The sequence below is a fragment of the Aethalodelphis obliquidens genome, unplaced genomic scaffold (assembly GCF_003676395.1).
Source record: "Aethalodelphis obliquidens isolate GAN/ISIS:26980383/991018 unplaced genomic scaffold, ASM367639v1 scaffold57, whole genome shotgun sequence".
NCBI classification, from domain to species: Eukaryota; Metazoa; Chordata; class Mammalia; order Artiodactyla; family Delphinidae; genus Aethalodelphis; species Aethalodelphis obliquidens.
This window is the reverse complement of record NW_020838001.1, coordinates 6,920,151-6,943,441: the sequence shown is the minus strand read 5'-3', so window position 1 is coordinate 6,943,441 and position 23,291 is coordinate 6,920,151. Positions and strand designations below refer to the sequence as shown.

The 23,291-nt window shown below is 40.3% G+C and overlaps 1 long non-coding RNA gene across 1 annotated transcript in view; it reads left to right on the top strand.

Annotated features, from left to right (window-relative positions):
- Window positions 1-23,291, top strand: part of LOC113609560 (uncharacterized) — a 76,779-nt gene that overhangs the window by 2,801 nt on the left and 50,687 nt on the right. The window contains exon 2 of the long non-coding RNA XR_003428681.1: window positions 9,170-9,455. This is a non-coding gene — a long non-coding RNA (uncharacterized LOC113609560). The remainder of the gene's footprint in view (window positions 1-9,169; window positions 9,456-23,291) is intronic.

Here is a 23,291-nt window from a genome sequence, read left to right as displayed (position 1 = left end):
AAAGGCAAACTGGCCCTCTCCTAAGGACAGAGAGATCCCTCTAGGACTTTCAGAGGGACCCAAGGTCAGGTGGCCCTCACTTGGGACCACGGAAAGATTGTAACATCTTTCATGTCCAGCAGAGAAGCAGGCTGGGATGTCTGATTCTTTCTAACCTTTGAAAACCATAAAATAAATCCAAAGCATCATAGGCCATCTGTTACTTACAACGCAATATCTACGGATAAATCCGAGCAAAGGGAAAACTATTACCCCCACTGGGCGAGAGTTGCAGTTAAATTTCCTTCTACTTCACTTGCCTGATCACTGCCCAAGATATCATAAAAAAACCCTCCTATACAACCCCCTTTCTTCACCCTTGAATTAATCGCTCCTCTTAATGTCTACATTTTATATTTTTTTAAAAGTACCAAGCTATAAGCAAGAGTGATGGGAACTCTGAACAAGAAAATGTCACATACACATTTTTTTGTCTTATTATTGACATTTACAGCAGCCTTAAAAAAAAATAACTAAAAATACCTGAAAGACCAGCAAGAATAGATGATTAAACAAATTCACCTAATAAATATTAGCCATATTAACCGCATTAAAAAGGAATGTGGATCATGTATGCCTCTGCTAAAGGAGAGCCATCATGGAAGGGAAAGGACATGACAAGACAACACAAACCCAGAAAGTCAATTGCAGAATTATACTCAGAGGAGTCCCTTTTTTTCTGTAAAAGCAAGAAGGCAAGCACTGTGTATGACTGTGTGCCACTGGATGTGTGTGTGTGTGTGTGTGTGTAAAGAGAACCATAGATTAAAGAACTGAGCTGTTCACAGTAGTTCCCTTTGAGACGTGCTATCGAGACCTGACAGTGATGGGGAGAGGAGTGCCTTTTTAGATTTATACATTTTTATGTTGTGTTAAGCCCATATATTGTCATTTAAAAAATAGCAAGGACATAACCATAAGGTAATAGAGAGAAGTGGCAGCTTAGCAAATGTCCAGCCTAGTTCCATATTCTTTGGACATATCCCTTTTTTTTTTTTTTAACATCTTTATTGGAGTATAATTGCTTTACAATGGTGTGTTAGTTTCTGCTTTATAACAAAGTGAATCGGTTATACATATACATATGTTCCCATATCTCTTCCCTCTTGCGTCTCACTCCCTCCCACCCTCCCTATCCCACCCCTCCAGGCGGTCACAAAGCACCGAGCTGATCCCCCTGTGCTATACGGCTGCTTCCCACTAGCTATCTACCTTACGTTTGGTAGTGTATATATGTCCATGCCTCTATCTCGCTTTGTCACAGCTTACCCTTCCCCCTCCTCATATCCTCAAGTCCATTCTCTGGTAGGTCTGTGTCTTTATTCCTGTTTTACCCCTAGGTTCTTCATGACATTTTTTCTTCTTAAATTCCATATATATATATGTGTTAGCATACGGTATTTGTCTTTCTCTTTCTGACTTACTTCACTCTGTATGACAGACTCTAGGTCTATCCACCTCATTACAAATAGCTCAATTTCGTTTCTTTTTATGGCTGAGTAATATTCCATTGTATATATGTGCCACATCGTCTTTATCCATTCATCCAACGATGGACACTTAGGTTGTTTCTATCTCCAGGCTATTGTAAATAGAGCTGCAATGAATATTTTGGCGCATGACTCTTTTTGAATTATGGTTTTCTCAGGGTATATGCCCAGTAATGGGATTGCTGGGTCATATGGTAGTTCTATTTGTACTTTTTTAAGGAACCTTCATACTGTTCTCCACAGTGGCTGTATCAATTTACATTCCCACCAACAGTGCAAGAGGGTTCCCTTTTCTCCACACCCTCTTCAGCATTTACTGTTTCTAGATTTTTTGATGATGGCCATTCTGACTGGTGTGAGATGATAGCTCATAGTAGTTTTGATTTGCATGTCTCTAATGATTAGTGATGTTGAGCATTCTTTCATGTGTTTGTTGGCACTCTGTATATCTTCTTTGGAGAAATGTCTATTTAGGTCTTCTGCCCACTTTTGGATTGGGCTGTTTGTTTTTTTGTTATTGAGCTGCATGAGCTGCTTATACATTTTGGAGATTAATCCTTTGTCAGTTGCTTCATTTGCAAATATTTTCTCCCATTCTGAGGGTTGTCTTTTGGTCTTGTTTATGGTTTCCTTTGCTGTGCAAAAGCTTTGAAGTTTCATTAGGTCCCATTTGTTTATTTTTGTTTTTATTTCCATTTCTCTAGGAGGTGGGTCAAAAAGGATCTTGCTGTGATTTATGTCATAGAGTGTTCTGCCTATGTTTTCCTCAAGAGTTTGATAGTTTCTGGCCTTACATTTAGGTCTTTAATCCATTTTGAGCTTATTTTTGTGTATGGTGTTAGGGAATGATCTAATCTCATAGTTTTACATGTACCTGTCCAGTTTTCCCAGCACCACTTATTGAAGAGGGTGTCCTTTCTCCACTGTACATTCCTGCCTCCTTTGTCAAAGATAAGGTGACCATATGTGCGTGGGTTTATCTCTGGGCTTTCTATCCTGTTCCATTGATCTATCTTTCTGTTTTTGTGCCAGTACCATACTGTCTTGATTACTGTAGCTTTGTAGTATAGCCTGAAGTCAGGGAGCCGGATTCCTCCAGCTCCATTTTTCTTTCTCAAGATTGCTTTGGCTATTCGGGGTCTTTTGTGTTTCCATCCAAATTGTGAACTCTTTTGTTGTAGTTCTGTGAAAAATGCCATTGGTAGTTTGATAGGGATTGCATTGAATCTGTCGATTGCTTTGGGTAGTATAGCCATTTTCACAATGTTGATTCTTCCAATCCAAGAACATGGTATATCTCTCCATCTATTTGTATCATCTTTAATTTCTTTCATCAGTGTCTTATAATTTTCTGCATATAGGTCTTTTGTCTCCTTAGGTAGGTTTATTCCTAGATATTTTATTCTTTTAGTTGCAATGGTAAACGGGAGTGTTTTCTTGATTTCACTTTCAGATTTTTCATCATTAGTGTATAGGAATGCCAGAGATTTCTGTGCATTAATTTTGTATCCTGCTACTTTACCAAATTCATTGATTAGCTCTAGTAGTTTTCTGGTAGCAGCTTTAGGATTCTCTCTGTATAGTATCATGTCATCTGCAAACAGTGACAGCTTTACTTCTTCTTTTCCGATTTGGATTCCTTTTATTTCAGTTTCTTCTCTGATTGCTGTGGCTAAAACTTCCAAAACTATGTTGAATAAGAGTGGTGAGAGTGGGCAACCTTGTCTTCTTCCTGATCTTAGTGGAATTGCTTTCAGTTTTTCCCCATTGAGGACGATGTTGGCTGTGGGTTTGTCATATATGTCCTTTATTATGTTGAGTAAAGTTCCCTCTATGCCTACTTTCTGCAGGATTTTTATCATAAATGGGTGTTGAATTTTGTCGAAAGCTTTCTCTGCATCTATTGAGATGATCATATGGTTTTTCTCCTTCAATTTGTTAATATGGTGTATCACATTGATTGATTTGCGTATATTGAAGAATCCTCCCATTCCTGGAATAAACCCCACTTGATCATGGTGTATGATCCATTTAATGTGCTGTTGGATTCTGTTTGCTAATATTTTGTTGAGGATTTTTGCATCTATGTTCATCAGTGCTATTGGTCTGTAGTTTTCTTTCTTTGTGACATCTTTGTCTGGTTTTGATATCAGGGTGATGGTGGCCTCATAGAATGAGTTTGGGAGTGTTCCTCCCTCTGCTATATTTTGGAAGAGTTTGAGAAGGATAGGTGTTAGCTCTTCTCTAAATGTTTGATAGAATTCGCCTGTGAAGCCATCTGGTCCTGGGCTTTTGTTGGAAGATTTTTAATCACAGTTTCCATTTCAGTGCTTGTGATTGGTCTGTTCATATTTTCAATTTCTTTCTGATTCAGTCTTGGCAGGTTGTGCATTTCTAAGTATTTGTCCATTTCTTCCAGGTTGTCCATTTTATTGGCATAGAGTTGCTTGTAGTAATCTCTCATGATCCTTTGTATTTCTGCAGTGTCAGTGGTTACTTCTTCTTTTTCATTTCTAATTCTATTGATTTGAGTCTTCTCCCTTTTTTTCTTGATGAGTCTGGCTAATGGTTTATCAATTTTGTTTATCTTCTCAAAGAACCAGCTTTTAGTTTTATTGATCTTTGCTATCATTTCCTTCATTTCTTTTTCATTTATTTCTGACCTGATTTTTATGATTTCTTCCTTTCTGCTAACTTTGGGTTTTTTTTTGTTCTTCTTTCTCTAATTGCTTTAGGTGCAAGGTTAGGTTGTTTATTCGAGATCTTTCCTGTTTCTTAAGGTAGGATTGTATTGCTGTAAACTTCCCTCTTAGAACTGCTTTTGCTGCATCCCATAGGTTTTGGGTCGTCGTGTCTCCATTGTCATTTGTTTCTAGGTATTTTTTGATTTCCTCTTTGATTTCTTCAGTGATCACTTCGTTATTAAGTAGTGTATTCTTTAGCCTCCATGTGTTTGTATTTTTTACAGATCTTTTCCTGTAATTGATATCTAGTCTCATAGCGTAGTGGTCAGAAAAGATACTTGATACAATTTCAATTTTCTTAAATTTACCAAGGCTTGATTTGTGACCCAAGATATTCTCTATCCTGGAGAATGTTCCATGAGCACTTGAGAAGAACGTGTATTCTGTTATTTTTGGATGGAATGTCCTATAAATATCAATTAAGTCCATCTCGTTTAATGTATTGTTTAAAGCTTGTGTTTCCTTATTTATTTTCATTTTGGATGATCTGTCCATTGGTGAAAGTGGGGTGTTAAAGTCCCCTACTATGAACGTGTTAGTGTCAATTTCCCCTTTTATGGCTGTTAGTATTTGCCTTATGTATTGAGGTGCTCCTGTGTTGGGTGCATAAATATTTACAATTGTTATATCTTCTTCTTGGATCGATCCCTTGATCATTATAGAGTGTCCTTCTTTGTCTCTTTTAATAGTTTTTATTTTAAAGTCTATTTTGTCTGATATGAGAATTGCTACTCCAGCTTTCTTTTGGTTTCCATTTGCATGAAATATCTTTTTCCATCCCCTTACTTTCATTCTGTATGTGTCTCTAGGTCTGAAGTGGGTCTCTTGTAAACAGCAAATATATGGGTCTTGTTTTTGTATCCATTCAGCCAATCTGTGTCTTTTGGTGGGAGCATTTAGTCCATTTACATTTAAGATAATTATCTATATGTATGTTCCTATTCCCATTTTCTTAATTGTTTTGGGTTCGTTATTGTAGGTCTTTTCCTTCTCTTGTGTTTCTTGCCTAGAGAAGTTCCTTTAGCAGTTGTAAAGCTGATTTGGTGGTGCTGAACTCTCAGTTTTTGCTTGTCTGTAAAGGTTTTAATTTCTCCATCCAATCTGAATGAGATCCTTGCTGGGTAGAGTAATCTTGGTTGCAGGTTTTACTCCTTCATCACTTTAAATATGTCCTGCCAGTCCCTTCTGGCTTGCAGAGTTTCTGCTGAAAGATCAGCTGTTAACCTTATGGGGATTCCCTTGTGTGTTATTTTTCACTTGCTGCTTTTAATATGTTTTCTTTGCATTTAATTTTCGACAGTTTGAATTAATATGTGTCTCGGCATATTTCTCCTTGGATTTATCCTGTATAGGACTCTCTGTGCTTCCTGGACTTGATTAACTATTTCCTTTCCCATATTAGGGAAGTTTTCAACTATAATCTCTTCAAATATTTTCTCAGACCCTTTCTTTTTCTCTTCTTCTTATGGAACCCCTATAATTCGAATGTTGGTGCGTTCAATGTTGTCCCAGAGGTCTCTGAGACTGTCCTCAGTTCTTTTCATTCTTTTTTCTTTATTCTGCTCTGCAGTAGTTATTTCCACTATTTTATCTTCCAGGTCACTTATCCGTTTTTCTGCCTCAGTTATTCTGCTATTGATCCCATCTAGGGTATTTTTAATTTCATTTGTTGTGTTGTTCATTGTTGTTTGTTTTATCTTTAGTTCTTCTAGGTCCTTGTTCAGTGTTTCTTGCATTTTGTCTATTCTATTTCCAAGATTTTGGATCATCTTTACTATCATTATTCTGAATTCTTTTTCAGGTAGACTGCCTATTTCCTCTTCATTTATTAGGTCTGGTGGGTTTTTTCTTGCTCCTTCATCTGTTCTGTGTTTTTCTGTCTTCTCATTTTGCTTATCTTACTGTGTTTGGAGTCTCCTTTTTGCAGGCTGCAGGTTCGTAGTTCCCATTGTTTTTGGTGTCTGTCCCCAGTGGCTAAGGTTGGTTCAGTGGGTTGTGTAGGCTTCCTGGTGGAGGGGACTAGTGCCTGTGTTCTGCTGGATGAGGCTGGATCTTGTCTTTCTGGTAGGCAGGTCCACGTCTGGTGGTGTGTTTTAGGGTGTCTGTGGACTTATTGTGATTTTAGGGAGCCTCTCTGCTAATGGGTGGGGTTGTGTTCCTGTCTTGCTAGTTGTTTGTCATAGGATGTCCTGCACTGTAGCTTGCTGGTCGTTGTGTGTAGCTGGGTGCTCTTGTTGAGATGGAGATCTCTGGGAGATTTTTGCCGTTTGTTATTATGTGGAGCTGGGAGGTCTCTTGTGGACCAGTGTCCTGAAGTTGGCTCTCCCACCTCAGAGGCACAGCCTTGATGCCTGGCTGGAGCACCAAGAGCCTTTCATCCACACGGCTCAGAATAAAAGGGAGAAAAAGTAGAAAGAAAGAATTAGTAGAAGTAGAAGGAAAGAAAGAAAGGAGGGAGGGAGTGAGGGAGGGAGGAAAGGAGGAAGGAGGGAAGGAAGGAAATATAGAAAGAAAGAAGATAAAGTAAAAAAACATAAAGTAAGATAAAATATAATAAATTTATTAAAATAAAAAATTAAGAGAAAAAAACAGACGGATAAAATCCTAGGACAAATGGTGGAAGCAAAGCTATACAGACAAAATCTCACAAAGAAGTATACACATACACACAAAAGGAGGAAAAGGGGAAAAAATCATAAATCTTGCTCCAAAGTCCACCTCCTTAATTTGGGATGATTGGTTGTCTATTCAGGTATTCCACAGGTGCAGGGTATATCGAGTTGATTGTGGAGCTTTAATCCGCTGCTCCTGAGGCTGCTGGGAGGGATTTCCCTTTCTCTTCTTTGTTCTCACAGCTCCCAGGGGCTCAGCTTTGGATTTGGCCCCGCCTCTGCGTAGGTCGCCGGAGGGCGTCTGTTCTTCTCTCGGACAGGACTGGGTTAAAGGAGCTGCTGCTTCTGGGGCTCTGGCTTACTCAGGCCGGGGGAGGGAGGGGCACGGAGTGCGGGGCCGGCCTTCGGCAGCAGAGGCCGGCATGACGTTGCACCAGCGTGAGGGGCCGGCCGGCGTGACGTTGTACCAGCCTGAGGCGCGCCGTGCGTTCTTCCGGGGAAGTTGTTCCTGGGTCCCGGGACCCTGGCAGCAGCGGGCTGCAGAGGCTCCCGGGAAGGGAGGTTTGGAGCGTGACCTGTGCTCGCACACAGGCTTCTTGGTGGCGGCAGCGGCAGCCTTAGCGTCTCATGCCCGTCTCTGGGGTCGACGCTTTTAGCCGCGGCTCGCGCGCGTCTCTGGAGCTCCTTTAAGCAGCGCTGTTAATCCCCTCTCCTCGCGCACCAGGAAACAAAGAGGGAAGAAAAAGTCTCTTGCCTCTTCGGCAGCTCCAGACTTTTCCCGGACTCCCTCCCGGCTAGCCGTGGCGCAGTAACCCCCTACAGGCTGTGTTCACGCCGCCAACCTCCGTCCCCTGCCTGCGCTCCGACTGAAGCCCGAGCCTCAGCTCCCAGCCCCGCCCGCCCCGGCGGGGGAGCAGAGAAGCCTCTCGCGCAGGTGAGTGCAGGTCGGCCCTAATCCTCTGTGCGGGAACCTCTCCGCTTTGCCCTCTGCACCCCTGTGGCTGCGCTCTCCTCCTCGCCTCCGAAGCTTCCCCCCTCCGCCACCCGCTGTCTCCGCCCGCGAAGGGGCTTCCTAGTGTTTGGAAACCTTTCCTCCTTCATGGCTCCCTCCCACTGGTGCAGGTCCCGTCCCTATCCTTTTGTCTCTGTTTATTCTTTTTTCTTTTGCCCTACCCAGGTACGTGGGGGGTTTCTTGCCTTTTGGGAGGTCTGAGGTCTCCTGCCGGCGTTCAGTAGGTGTTCTGTAGGAGTTATTCTACGTGTAGATGTTTTTCTGGTGTATCTATGGGGAGGAAGGTGATCTCCACGTCTTACTCTTCCGCCATCTTCCCGGAAGCCTCGACATAACCCATTTTAAACAGGCAGTGAAAATTGAATTAGCCCAAGCTCCCCAAATCTTAAAGAAGGTAATTCGGGCAATTATTTATTTAATTTAAATAAAAAAAAGAATGCCACCCCCAACCTACTTTCCTGTACATTTGGGTATTTTAGCACAAAAATTATAGATGATTTAAATGATTAGCTTGCATGTTGTAGACAATTTAAACTGAGGCTATAATCAGTGAGATACTAAGTTTAAGTTATTCAGAGTCATGTTTCCACACATTTTCATTTATTAATGATAATTCAAGAAAACTTTCAAAACTTCTCATAAAGTAGATTTTCATGGAATTAATTTTAAGTTGAAAACTGGAGTATGATATCATCATTGGAGCATAGAGAAAAGAAAGAGAGAAAAGATATCGGCTAGTTACGATTATAGCATTCATTTTGTGTCCTTTTTTCTGTGTAAACTTGTGACATTAAGTATGACTTTCTATTGCCTTCGGTTACCTTCCTGTTTTCCAAAGCTCAGAAATGGACAAGTGGGGGCAGACTCTCTCCTATCTTATGTCAGGGTTCCACCAGCTCTGCAGGTTTTGTCAAGAGGTTACGAGCCTGGAGATCCTGCTAGCAGTAGGCTGTCACCCACCTGCCAGCTACACAAAAGGGACTAAAGGGCCAGTACTTGGTGCTATTTGGGGCAGAGCAGTAGCTGTGCTGTGTAGTCCATAATTGCACCTCACAGTGGAGAAATAAATAAGCTTTTTCTTTCTTACCTCTAGCCAAGTGAGAGATTTTTAAAAGAAACATATTGAGAACTAGACATAGGTTCTCCTTGACTTCGGGGACATAGGAATCGGTGTCTGATGCTGAATGAAGGAAAGTTCAGAGGAGGGAGAGCTTAGGAGAGCAAAGAGAGAGGGGCTGCACTGCAAGCTGACTGTACCTTTACTGTTTGCAGAATAAGAATGTGTGCTTCTCCTGGACCAGCATTGGCGTGTTCGAAGGGAGCTGTCCTAGGGTTGTCGTAAAAGAGACCCAGCCGAGAACACCCACAGAGAGATGGGCACCTGGAAGTCCAGCTGCTGAGAGAGAAGGCATTGCTCCTTGGAAGGGCACACAGTTGGGGACTCCGTGAGAGCTCTCTTAGGAACCCAAGAATGCACCACATGTGAGAGAAAGAGCCAGAAATTTCTCCTCTACTCTGCTGAGACGGTCCAAAGCCAGATAACAACCGGTCCCTCCAGGTAAGACCTTTTCTCTTCTTACTGCGCCTCTCTCCCTGGTGTATCAAACTCTACAGCAGTTGTGTATGGGTGCTGGTGAGGAAGAAGGGACAGCAGAAAGGAAGAGGGGAGAAGCCGGTCTGCAGGTCAGGGGAGACAGACCAGCCTTACAGTGGCTGAAAGAATGGGGGTTCCGTATAGCTGGGCTGAATCTTCTTAATTACCAAAATGACCGTTCTTCTGAATGAAAGACCATGAAAAAGCATGTGTCTTGCTGAAGACTTCATCCAGCATAGAAAAGGGAGCTGCACAGAGAAGGGGTTTAATGGGGCAGAGGGAGAAAGAATAAAAAGCACTGTGCACGCTGCCAGGCCAGCTTGTTCAATCCGTAGTTACACATGGCCGCTTTCAGTAAGTTCCTAAATGCTGGTTTAGAACTTTTTATTCTACTTCATACATTTATGAAAACCACTCTGAGGAAAATCTCCATTCCTTTCACGTATTGTGGAATCTTTCAGAAAGATGTCTCCCCAGTCCTTTGGTGAACAATGGCTCCGTGTCATTGAAAGAGTCCCTTCTATGAGCAAAATCATGTTAGGGAAGGGACTTTGTCAGCAGAGATTCAGGGTGCTATCAAGCCCATAATTCCTGCCACTGTGAATAAGAATTATGTGTGAACATCAAAAGGAAAATGAGTTCTGCCTTGCCTGCCATCTTTTGCTATTAAGAGATTCTGGACTTTAATCAGAACTTTTGCACAGCGCCCCTCTAACCATTCAGAAAAAGTTGGTTTGTGCCATTCAAAAAAGAGTTGGAAATGGTACTTGCTTTGTTTGAAAGTAGCCAACAAAAAGCCCCCATTTAGCAAGCATTTCCTTTTGTAGTTTAGTATAGGTGTTCGGGGTCAGGCGTATTTCCCTGAAAGTAAGTCATAAATGTAGGTTGGAGTTTGCAAACCCACAGCCCAGGCGTCCATGTGTGTGTTGCCAGCCTGGTGTTTATGTTTTAAAACCCATGTTATTGTTTTGTTTTCTAAGAGCTTTACTGAGGTGTAATTGACATTTGATTCCAGACATATTTAAAAAGTATAATTTGAATTTTGTGTACACATAAACCCGCCGAATGATCACCACAGTGAAGATAGTGAACGTATCCATTATCCCTAAATATATACTCATATCCCTCTGTATTCTGTCTCTTCTGACCTCTCTGCCCTACCCCCATCCCCATGCAACCCCCAATCTTCTTTCTGTCACTGTGGATTGTGCAGTAGACTGTTTATGTTTCCCCAAAATTCATCAGTTGAAACCTAACCTGCAATATGATGGTATTTATTAGGAGGTGGGCCCTTAGGGAGGTGATTAGGTCAGGAGGGTAGACCCTCATGAACAGGATTAGTGCCCATATAAAAGAGGCCCCAGAGAACTCCCTCACCCCTTCCACCAGGTGAGGACACAGCATCTATGAACCAGGAAGCAGGTTCTCACCAGACACCAAATCTTGATCTTTGTCTTCCCAACCTCCAGAATGGTGAGAAATAAATTTCTATTGTTTCTAAGCTACCCAGTCTATGGTATTTCTGTTATAGCAGCCCAGATGGACTAAAATAGATTGGTTTACATTTTCTAGAGATTTATAGAAGATTCATACAGAATATAACTTTGTTTGTTTTCCTTCACTGAGCATAGTTATTTTGAGATCCATCATGTAGCAGGTATTAATCCATTCCCTTTTTATTGTGGACTAGTATTCCATTGTATGGATATACCACAGTGTTTATCCATATGCCTATTGATGTATATCTGGATTATTTTCATCTTGGGGCTATTGCAGATAAAGTTTCTATGAATATTTGGGTATAAATTTTTGTATGGACAATGTGTTTTTCTCTCTTGGGTAAATACTTAGGAGTAGAATGGCTAGCTCATAAAGTAGGTGTATATTTAGGTTTTTAAGAAATTACCAAACTATGTTTTTAAAGTTGTAATTTTTAAATTTCCAACCATCATTTTATCAGCATTCTAATTCCTTCACATACCTACCATCATTTGGTATCGCCAGTCTTTTTAATTTAAGCCATTTTAATGGGTTGCAATGGTATCTCACTGGGGTTTTAATTTGCATTTCCCTAATGATGAATAATGTTGAGCTTCTTTTGTTGTGTTAATTTGCCATCTGTATATCTTTGGTGAAGTCCGTTCAAATCTTTTCTGTATTTTTACTGAGTGTTTTCTTATTATTGAGTTTTTTTTTTAAACTGATTTACAATGTTGATTTACATTGTAAGTTGATTTACAATGTTGTGTTAGTTTCAGGTGTACAGCCAAGTGATATATATATATATATATATATATATATATATCACTTTTTCAGATTCTTTTTCCTCATAGATTATTACAAAATATTGAGTATAGTTCCCTGTGTTATACAGTAGGTCATGGTTGATTATCTGTTTTGTATATAGTAGTGTGCATATGTTAATCCCAAACTCCTAAGTTATCCCTACCATAAATTTGTTTTCTATGTCTGTGGGTCTATTTCTGTTTTGCAAATAAGTTCATTTGTATCATTTTTTTAGATTCCACATATAAGTGATATCATATAGTATTTGTTATTATTGAGTTTTAAGAGTTTTTTACATATTCTGAACACAAGTACTTTACCAGATATGTGCTTTGCAAATATTTTCTTCCAGTCTTTTCATTCTCTTAACATTGTCCCCTGAAGAGCAGAAGTTTTAAATTGTGAAGAATTCAAATTTATCAATTTCTTCTTTTATGGATTTTCTCCTATGTTTCCCATCTTCTCGGCATCATTGTCTTTAATTACTGTGTCGATTGCTTTGAAAAATATTATCTTAAGTATTGTGTCTGGTTTTTTGTTTGTTTCAAGGGGGATAGTAAATCCAATCCCTATTATTCTATTTTGGCAAGAAGCAGAGACCTGGTGTGTTACCTTAAATTTATTTTATGGCCAATATTTAACAAACTGGAAACTCCACATAATGATCTACAGATTTGGATTCCCTTGAAAATTATCTGGTTACACAATGGTCATATTCCTGCATAAACTAACAGGCTGGAGCAGAGTAGCCTTCAGCTTGGTTACTAACCACTAACCACTTACCCAATTCAACTTTCTGATTCAGTTGATAAAAAACAATATCTTTTTATTAAGTTTCTTAAAGATATTAAAGATATTATTAAAGATATTAAATAAAATATCTTTTATTTTATTTATTTATTTTTGCTGCATTGGGTCTTTGTTTCTGCCTGCGGGCTTTCTCTAGTTGCCGCGAGCAGGGGCTACTCTTCGTTGTGGTGCTTGGGCTTCTCATTTCGGTGGCTTCTCTTGTTGCAGAGCACGGGCTCCAGGTGTGCGGGCTTCATTAGTTGTGGCGCACAGGCTCAGTAGTTGTGGCTCGTGGGCCCCAGAGTGCAGGCTCAGTAGCTGTGGTGCATGGGCTTAGTTGCTCCGTGGCATGTGGGATCTTCCTGGACAGGGATTGAACCTGTGTGTCTTGCACTGGCAGGCAGATTCCTAACCACTGCGCCACCAGGGAAGCCCAGAAAACAATATTAATTACAAGGTTACTTAGCTTCGTTTGCACTCAAATATAGCCATATCTCTAGGTCATACATTGGATGGGCAAAGAGTTTTAGTCATTCAGTGAACAATTATCCTTTATTATTAAATGAAAACAATGCATATCTGATTGAAACGGTACAGTACTATTATCTTTATTTGCAAAGAAAGGGAGAAATTGACATTTTTAGTGCTTATATACCAGGCATTTTAACGTATAATGCTTAGTTAAATCAGTGAATTCAAGTCCTAAAACAATGCTATGATTAATTCATTCAAATACATATTTATTAACCTTCAGTGCAGATGGGGCACTGGCTGATGACTGCGATGGGGCAGAGAGTGTTATGATATCATCCCCATCTCATAGGTGCAGCCTGCTGGCCATCATGTAAGACTTGCAGCCTTCTTGTAAGCTCTATTCCTCCAGGACTGGGGGCTGGCTAATTTACAAAAAAACATAATTAATCTTATCAGTGAGAATTACCTGAGGGTGGCTCAGATTAGACACATCAGACTTCATTCTAATTTGGTATTATTGCAAGTATTATCTAATTGCTTCAGAGACCGGTTGAGCTATCTCCTCTGGATATGTGGATAGAAGTGTTTTCTCCAATTTATTTCCTACGAGGTGGTTTTGTAACTTCCCCCAGAATCCTTGTTCGGTCTAGTTACCGTGAAAGAACTGATGAGAGGTATAAAATGAAGACCAAGTGACCCATAAAGATCAAGCCCCTTTGGACTTCCAGCCTGGCAAGGAGGGAGAACAAAGATTCCGTGCCATGAAATAAACTTGAAATAAACTTGCGGTCTCAACTTCCCTCATGCAGGCTCCTTGTACGTAATGGGCAGTATTCTCTTCCCCATCCTAGCAGATGATTTTAGAATCAATTTGGATAAGGAATGCAAAAGTACTGTGTAAAATTAAAAGCAATATAAAATGTAGGAAAACAGTCTGTTGTGCTGTGAAATGATAATATTAACAATAATAAGGATAAATAACCCTTTTTGAATATTGCTATGCAAAACATTGATCTAAGCACTTCACAATTAGGAGTTAATTTAACCCTCATAGTAACTTCATGACAATAGCTACTATGATCATCTCATTTTACAGATGGCAAAACTGAGGCACAAAATGTCTCAGTAACTTGTCCAAAGTCACAGCTAGAGGGTGGCAGAAATGGAACTGAGGCCAGACAGGAGTCTCTTGAGTCCATGTTCTTAATTACAGCACGATGCACCTCTCAATATGAGAGCTGAATTGTCCACAAAGAGTATTAGAAAACAGTTGTTTTCAGGGAAAAAAATCAAGTTGGGTGTTAAAGGTTATTAGAATTCCATCTTAACAGAGTTTGTTGTTTTTTTAAATTGTTTTTTCCTTACAGGGATTTTAATAGTGAGGTTTTCTTTATAGATAAAAAATCCAAAACAAAAATAATCATATTAGATTTTAATTATCTGCTTAAATTTTTCTCCCAATATATCATGAGCCCAATATACCAGTATATCATGATACCTTTTTTTTTTTTTTTTTTTTTTTGCGGTACGCGGGCCTCTCACTGTTGTGGCCTCTCCCGTTGCGGAGCACAGGCTCAGCGGCCAAGGCTCATGGGCCCAGCCGCTCCGCAGCACGTGGGATCTTCCCGGACCAGGGCACAAATCCGTGTCCCCTGCATCAGCAGGCAGACTCTCAACCACTGCGCCACCAGGGAAGCCCTCGTGATACCTTTTGAGCAAAATTTTTGTTTTTCCTTTTTATTCCTTTTTCTACTCAAAACACAAAAGAATGAACAAAAACATATAATAGTTCCTCAACAGATACTTGATGAATAAATTTAAGGTTACAGTTTTAATTTGGCTTGCTTCAAAAGAAACATTTTGATATGGTATCTCTACTGAAGGTAGATATAGAATTATAATTAACATCTATATATTACCTGGAGAGTTTCTTCAACCTTCCCTATATTAAATAAGATTATAATTCAAGAATTAAAGGATAGTCATATTTTTAATATAAAATGATCTTTTAAAAACTATTTCTAACTAAAAAGGGTATTTAAGTAATCACACATTCAACAGATTAATTTTAAGGACACTGTAGGCATGATAAAAACTCAAAATCCTAGGTCCTGAACCTGAGTCTCATGTTTCATGTCAACTACTCTAACACCAATGACGTGAAACAGACTCATGAAACATTACTACCCAACATTGTAACTGGATGTTAGGAAAAAGAATTGAAATAGATCTCATGGGAGACATTTTTTGTCTAGTTCCAGACATATGCTGCTCTCTAGTTTAGCTTAATAGGTCACTCTCAGTATTGGTACGTAGCCAAAATATTCCCAATTTTATTTTTCTTTTCATCTAGATAAAATTTGTCAGTTTTTATTCCAAAAGCATGGAGTTCTGCTTTGATTTGTGTAGCATGAAACCCCACCGCTCATTAACCAAGCAAATGCCTTAGAAGCTAACCTTGGTAAAATTAAGGAAAAACAGGATTTCTAGGATTCTTGGCAGGAAAGGAAATCCTAATTTCTGAACTCTTTATATGCGGCGTTGACACTGCTTAGAGTGAAATCTGGCCAAAGGTGTAGAACAACATCTGGCAGCTGTTCAAGAGCCATGTTGCTAAAGCAGAGATAAAAGTGAGAAAATACAAGCATAGGACGCAAGCATGAAAAACTACAGTAAGTCACATTACACTAGATTCAAGCTCTGGAAGCTGTTAGAGCTGAGAGTGTTCTTTATACAGGCACAGAGCTATGTAGGTCAGGGACTCAATTTAACATAGATTTTGCTTTCAGTCTTGGCCTCATGTAGTAGCCAGTAGTCTCACCCTTACCCTGACAGTCCATCTTCAACACAAGTGCAGCTTATTTGGGGCTTTGTACATGGTTAGGGACTGAGTTTTATCCTAAAGCAATGGGAAGCCATGGGTGGTGGTGCCTAGATGTGACTTAGTCTTGTGTCTTTAAAACACCCCTCTGACTGCGAGACTGTGAAAAGGTTAATCATAAAGAAAGGGCAGTTATGGGCACTAAATAAGATAATTCATGTAAAAAGCCTAGCATATTTCCTATTTATAACCTTGACCCAGAACTTATCACGGTTTTAAATATATAAGCATCTATGCCTTTGCTTCTTTAATTATTCACTCCTTCACGTGGTGACTGCAGTCCCACGAGAACAGGGAGCCCATCTAACGCAGCCGACCCTGAAATCTAAGTGCCTGGCACGGAGGAAGAAATGCATATAAAGCACCAAAAGGATCAAATGAATGGATAAATGGATATGTGAGAACTCCTAGAAAATACTCCTGCTGGGAAACTTTCTTCCATTGCACTCATCTCAGATTGTGATTTGATGTGCCTGTGAACATTTGATTAACGGCTGAATCCTGAACTTGACCGTAGCTCCATAAAGGCAGCCACTGTGTCGCTTTTACTCACTCCCTGCTATTTTCTCACCATCCAGCCGTCTGGTACACAGCCCTTAAACATAAGCATTTGTAGAATAAATTAATTTAGTGGGTCCCACGGTTGTAGCAGAGGATGTACGTAGAGTCTTATAGATGGTTATTCCGTAGTTCTTTTGATATATATATGTCCTCCTCTAGCACGTATGCTCCCTGGGGGTGGGATACATGTATCTCCACTACCTGCCAACAGCTGCCCAGCAGAGTGCCTGTATCATAGCAAATACTCAATACATATTATTAACTGGATGGCATAGTTCCCAAACTAAATGTAAATAAATGTGCTTGATTAATTTCATCTTCAGGAAGAGTCTTGAATGAAAGTTCCATTGTCAATTTAACTTTTGTTGTATTTTATTTATGTTGAAGAAAACGTTGGAAGAATCTGGAGGCTTAAAAGATGTTATTCTTTTTAAATTCATGCTTTGGAAAGTCTCAAGAGGCCCTTCCTTCCCCTTGGTATTAAACAAGGCCAACGATATTACCAAGCTGAAGCTAAACTGGCATGAATTATTCAGAGCAGCAGGAAAAAGCAGCTGCTCATCTTCTCTGTCCCTAATTCTGAAGGGTGGAGAATTGGAGGGCAGTGGTGATAACACCAGGGGGGAAGAAAAGATAGATTGTTGCCCTAAACCTCATAAGCTATAACATCTGCAGCATTGCGTTTAATTTGGCGGAGTCCACAGTGCCTGCTGTAGGTAACAAGGGCAAAAAATGGGAGGAAGCATATGAATCCTTGCTTGGATGGTGGAAGTGCATGGGGGAGAGGAAAAGGGAAGGGGAGAGAGCAGAGGAGGGAGAAGGGGAGGAGGGGAGAGAGAGAGGGAAAGACACTTGCGTCCATCCTAGAAGGCAGGAGAACAAATTCTACTTAAGGAATAATATGGGGCTGGGAAAACTGTCTTCCTGTCCAGAAAAAAGCTCAAGGGAAATTTAATGTGTAAAGAAAAGTATTTGCAAATTAAAACATGTTAAAATATTGTCAAAATAAAACGACCCGGCCACTCAGCTGAAGAGAACCCCTGCCTTCCGGATAATTTTTATCTCTTTGATCCAGAGGCTATTTGGGAATATTTTGAACTTCTTGGAGACCCAATGGGTGGCATATAGGAAAGTACTATGAGAGAGAAGGGGTAGGGATGTTGTGGTCATAAATATAAATACTGGAATCATAAAGTCCCAAGGGAATTCCCTGGCGGTCCAATAGTTAGGTCTTTGCACTTTCACTGCCGTAGGCCCAGGCTCCATCCCTGGTCAGGGAACTAAGATCCCACAAACCGTAAAAATAAATAAATAAATACAATAAAAAATAAAGTCCCAGGATTTTAGGACTGGAAAGCACTTTAGAGTTCCTACCGTATGGTCTTGGGTTGTGGAATTTGAGACATGTCCAGTTTTCTTCTGGATTGAAGTGACTTTTACATGATGGATGTATTGATGGGTGGGAAACAATCTTGAATCTATAAAGTTTTATTGAAAACCACCCTGAAGACATTCTGACCACATCAGCTGCTTCCTAATGTTGCAAATCAAGAGCAGATGAATTGAGTCAGAAATGGGAAGAGAGTCCAACCTGCAATACGATGCTTTTTGGCGAAGGACAGGTAGATGCTCAGTGACACACTGAGGTTAAGACACTGAGGTTAGAGACAACACTCTCTTGTTGCGGAGCACGGGCTCTAGGCACGCGGGCTTCAGTAATCATGGCATGCGGGCTCTAGAGTGCAGGTTCAGTAGTTGCAGCACACAGGCTCAGTAGTTGTGGCTCGCGGGCTCTAGAGCGCAGGCTCAGTAGTTGTGGCGCACGGGCTTAGTTGCTCCGCGGCATGTGGGATCTTCCCGGACCAGGGCTCAAACCCGTGTCCCCTGCATTGACAAGCGGATTCTTAACCACTGCGCTACCAGGGAGGCCCTAGATGGGCCACCACACTGAGGTCCATCTAGGCTTTCATAAAAGAAAATGTGTAATAAAAATAGGAACTGCAAAGCATGTATCCCATTACATTCATTGATGTGAACTTAAAAAACACAACTAAGATCACTCCCTTCTTGACAACCTGTACAAACACCCACTTACGTGCACATAAGCATACATATATACCCATAAAGAAGTGTTAGGTTTCTCTTTAGAGCAGCAGTCATCAATCAGAAAGAACTTTTCCCCAGGGACATTTGGCATTGTCTGAAGACAGTTTGGGTTGTCACAACTCAGTGGGGGAAGGTGGCACTGGCATCAAGTGGGTAGAGGGTAGGCATGCTGCTAAGCACCCTATGATGCCAGGGACAGTCCCCGCCACAATTATCTAGCCCTCGGTGTCAACAGGAGAGAAGTTGAGAGACAAGCCACAGGAGGAATAATAGAGAAGTTCTCTCCCTAAAAATAGCAAAAGCTGTCATTGTACCCAGCGTTGTAATTGATTATTTGTAACCTTTATGATTAATTCTCAAAACATCCACAAAAGGTCATTATTGGTATCTGCTTAAGGAGAAAGGGAAGCTTGAAGAGGTTAAGTAAATCATCCAATGTCACTTGTCTCTTTAGAAGGAAAGAGGGGACAGAAAATCAGCATGGTTGTACTCATCCAGCTGGCCCCCAAATTCCTCTTAAGGAAGGCACTCTCTTTGCAAAGAAAACTACTTTGATAAAACAGATGAATATTAAAAGATATACCCCAGGCAACATTATGGGAGAGGAGAGCCAATAGGAAAGAAAAAAAAGAACTTGATTTTCATAGCCCCCCAAAATAAGTAACACTTTTTCTATGAAAATACAGATGGTGCTTTTGCCTAGGTTCTCCTGAAGTCATGTGGTTTCAAGAGGTGAATTGTTTCTGACCATTTCATATAACATGTGTTCTTCTTTTTCTTCTTGCCTTAAAAACTAGACAGAAACCAACCATGTCTATTAAAAAGAAAATTCTTATTTTTAAATGCTTTGTTTGAAACAAGTAGGTAAGACTTGTGATTAGTTGCAGGAAAGAATATCACTTTTTTTTTTTCTTCACAGCATAGGCTGTATTCACTAGAATTCCTGGCCAAAAAAAAAAAAAAAATTAAACTATACCTCATTCTCAGTATGTGAACTCACACAAAAACTTGCTAAAATTCTCAATGCTCTACCTGTTGAGACCGAGGAAGCAAAAATTCAGTTTCCCTTGGATGGGGGTTTTTCAGATAATCCTTCTTAACAGTTACTGTATGAGCTTATCTTAGAGCAGAGTTGTAAAAATTTCTCTTTAAGGGCCAGATAGTTATTATTTCAGGCCTGCCATCCATGCTGCTGTAGCATGAAAGCAGACATAAGCAATATATAAACAAATGAACATGGCTGTGTCCCAATGAAACTTTATTTACAAACACAGGCATGGGGCCAGATTTAGCCTGTTGATTATAGTTGCTGGATCACTACCTTGGATTGAGAGACTCCCATCTGACATACCAGATGCCTGTTCTTGGTACCCAAACCTGAGTAGCCATGTAAGGAGCTTTGAAAAATACCCGTGCCCAAGACCCACACCGGGAGATTCTGGTCTCACTTGTCTAAGGTGAGGCCAGAGCATCTGTCTATTACAGGCTGCTCAGGACTGGGAACCTCGAGGCTGGTTGCTGTCTGAGGATCAAAGGAGAGGTTCAAAAACTCACTCAGCACCCACCAAAGTCTTATCTGTGCAGTGTGCTCTATTTCATACAAATTGGCTTCCTCTTAATTGCACAAGAATCTTATTCACATTTGGTCCTGCTTCTCTCCCTGGAACACACTGCACAGAGAAGCAGGTCAATAGCAAATGATCAGCTCTAACCAGATAACCAACTTGGGGATGATTTTTTAAACCACCATTAAGGTGCCCAGAACATCTTCATGAATTTAGCAAATCTCCCCTGATGAGAATCACACAGGCTCTTAGTGCAGGATTTCTCAAACTTTAATGTGAACACAGATCAGCTAGGGATCATGCTTACATGCAGGACCTGATTCAGTTATTTTGAGCAGAGCTCACAGTTTTGCATTTCAAACAAGCTTCAAAATGTTGCCGATGCAGCTGGTTTGCAGACCAGCTTGGTGGTCTTGGTGGACCACCCTTTGACTTGTTCTGGAGGATGACTGCTATGACCTTGACATGCCCTCCCACTACCATGTCCCACAAAATATATTTGGAGATGCAATAACCCTATACTTAAGTCAGAATACTGCAAATATACCTACCAAATATGATGAAAATCCACACTGGGCTATTTTAGTTCATTTCTTTGTTTTTCAGTGAGCAAAGACAGGCAAAATAATTTTACTTATGTAGACAAAGTGTTTTGCACTGATTTGTAAGCAGTCAGCAATGATTAATGAAGTTGTATTGGATAAAATGGTTGTTTTCCATATCTTATAATATTGCTCTAGCTTCCCTGTTTTTGCTGAACATCCACAATCAGCAGACATTTTTGCCAACTCTACAATATGAGGTGTTTCTTCCTTGTTTCCTATGTAGAAGGCTTGAGTCCTTAACAAGGCTATCCATGCTTCCATGGCAAAGTCTGCAACGGTATTGTGCAAAGAAAATTGGCTTTGTAGATGTGTAAGTTTTCTATGCTGTGTAACAAATTACCACAAAAGTAGTGGCTTAAAATAACGCTCATTTATCATCTCTCAGTTTCTTTGCCTCTGTAGTTCCTAGTTCTGGTGAAGCTTAGCTGGGTCCTCTGCTCCAGGATCTCACCACACTGCAGTCCAGGTGTCAGCCAGGGCTGCAACCTCGTCAGAGGTTTGATTGAGGAATAGTCCACTCCCAAGCTCCCTCAGGTTGTTGGCAGAATTCATTGCATTGTCGCTGTAGGCGAAAGGTCCCCGTTTTCCTGCAGACTGTCAGCCAAGGGCCACCCTCAGATCTGCCGGTCTTAGGGGCCATCCACAGTTTCTTGCCACATGGGCTTCCTCAGTTTGATTGCTCACTTGACCAAGCCAGCAAAGAGAACCTTTCGCTCCAGTTTTATGGGATGGAGTCTTATATAATGTATTCTAATCAAGGGAATAATGTCCATTACCTTTGCCATATAATGAAATCTAATCAAGAAAGTGATATTTTATCACTTTTGCCATATGTATTGAAACAAGTCACCAGTTTCCCTTATATTCAAGGGGAAGGAACTACACAAAGGCATGGAATTTAGGGGAAAAGGCTTAATGGAGGTCATCTTAGAGTTTGTATATTTCAGTTGTTGAAAGATTTGGCTTTCTTACGTCTGGAAAAGCCAGAGACTCAACCACTTTGGGGTCATGTGATATTCATGGATAAAATGGGCATAACACAAACCCTAACTGATACAGCTACAAGAAACAAAGTGAGATAATATGCAGCATCATTGTAAAGTTTTATATAAATGTTAGGTTTTGCTTTTTTTGTTGTTATATACCCTGAGAAGACAATGAAAAATGATGGACTTATAGAATTAATACAACAAATCCATTCCACCTCCTAATAAGAGGTCAGAGGGAGATCAATTGCAGTGTTTTTAAAAACATCATTTTCAATACAGTGGGTTGGATTAATCCTTATAAATATCAACTGCGTTAAGAGTGTGGGCTACAGGGCCTTCTAGTATTCCCAAGAAACTCCTTTCAGTCCAGCTATTCCTCAGACAACAACTATACATTGTGGGGAAAGTAGAAAGACAACCAACCAAAGACACTGGAGAGTTAACCAAAGCAGGCTGAAAATGGAGGGAAGTCAACACACAGGAGAAAGGAGTAGCACTGGGTGAGTTTCTCACTTTAATGGCTTTTATCCTGAGGACATGCCCAGTCTACACTATGCAGGACAGTTAAAACTACGATGTAAAACCTGCAGCCTTGCTAGCTAAAATAGCTAGGGTATAGGGTGTGAGGCAATCACAGCTGTCAAAAAGTGAAGTGGGGGAAATACCAGAAAAGAAAAAGAGAGGGGATGCACCAAATTCTGTCTACCAGCTGTGCCCACATCACTGGATGACTCCACAAGCATGCACGCATGCGTGGGTCAAAGACCAGATGGCTCATCTAAGCCTAGAAGGATTGAACTGAAATATGAACTGCCACCTAAAGCAGGACAGACAAAATTTTGTGATTTGAGTTCAACCAAGTTAACTACCTGCTTTAAAAATAAACAAAAGACAAACACAGTACTCTTCATAGGAGTATAACAGAATCTAAAGTTTCTGTATAGCATACTGGTCACAATGTTGAGGATATAATCAAAATTACTCATTATTCCCAAAATAAATATGAAGACCAGAAATGAAGACCAGTCTTGAGCTGACCCAGATATTGGAAGTAGCAGACAAAGATTTTAAATAGCTCTTATAACTAGACTGAAAACATGAAGACAAAAATTGCTTGAAATAAAAGATTGGAACTCTCAGTGGATAAAGGGAAATTATTTCAAAAATAAAAAAAATTCTAAAATTTAAGAATATGACATTGCAAACAAAAAAATTCAGTTCATGGGCTTATGGACATAAAGAGGGTAACAAAGAAAAGAGCCAGAGAACTTGAAGATAGAAAATTATCCAATCTGAATAACAGAGAGAGAGAAAAAGGAAAAAATTTAGGTCTCCGAGAGCTGTAGGACAATATCCAGAGGTCTCACATATATATGTAATTGAAGTCTCAGAAGAAGAAAGACGGTGGAACAACAACAATAACAAAAGAAGGATCAGGTGTTTCCCAACTTTGGTGAGAGACATTAATTCATAAATTCAAGAAGCTCAGCAAACATAAGGCAGGATTAATACAAAGAAAACCACATCCAGTCATATCAGAGTTA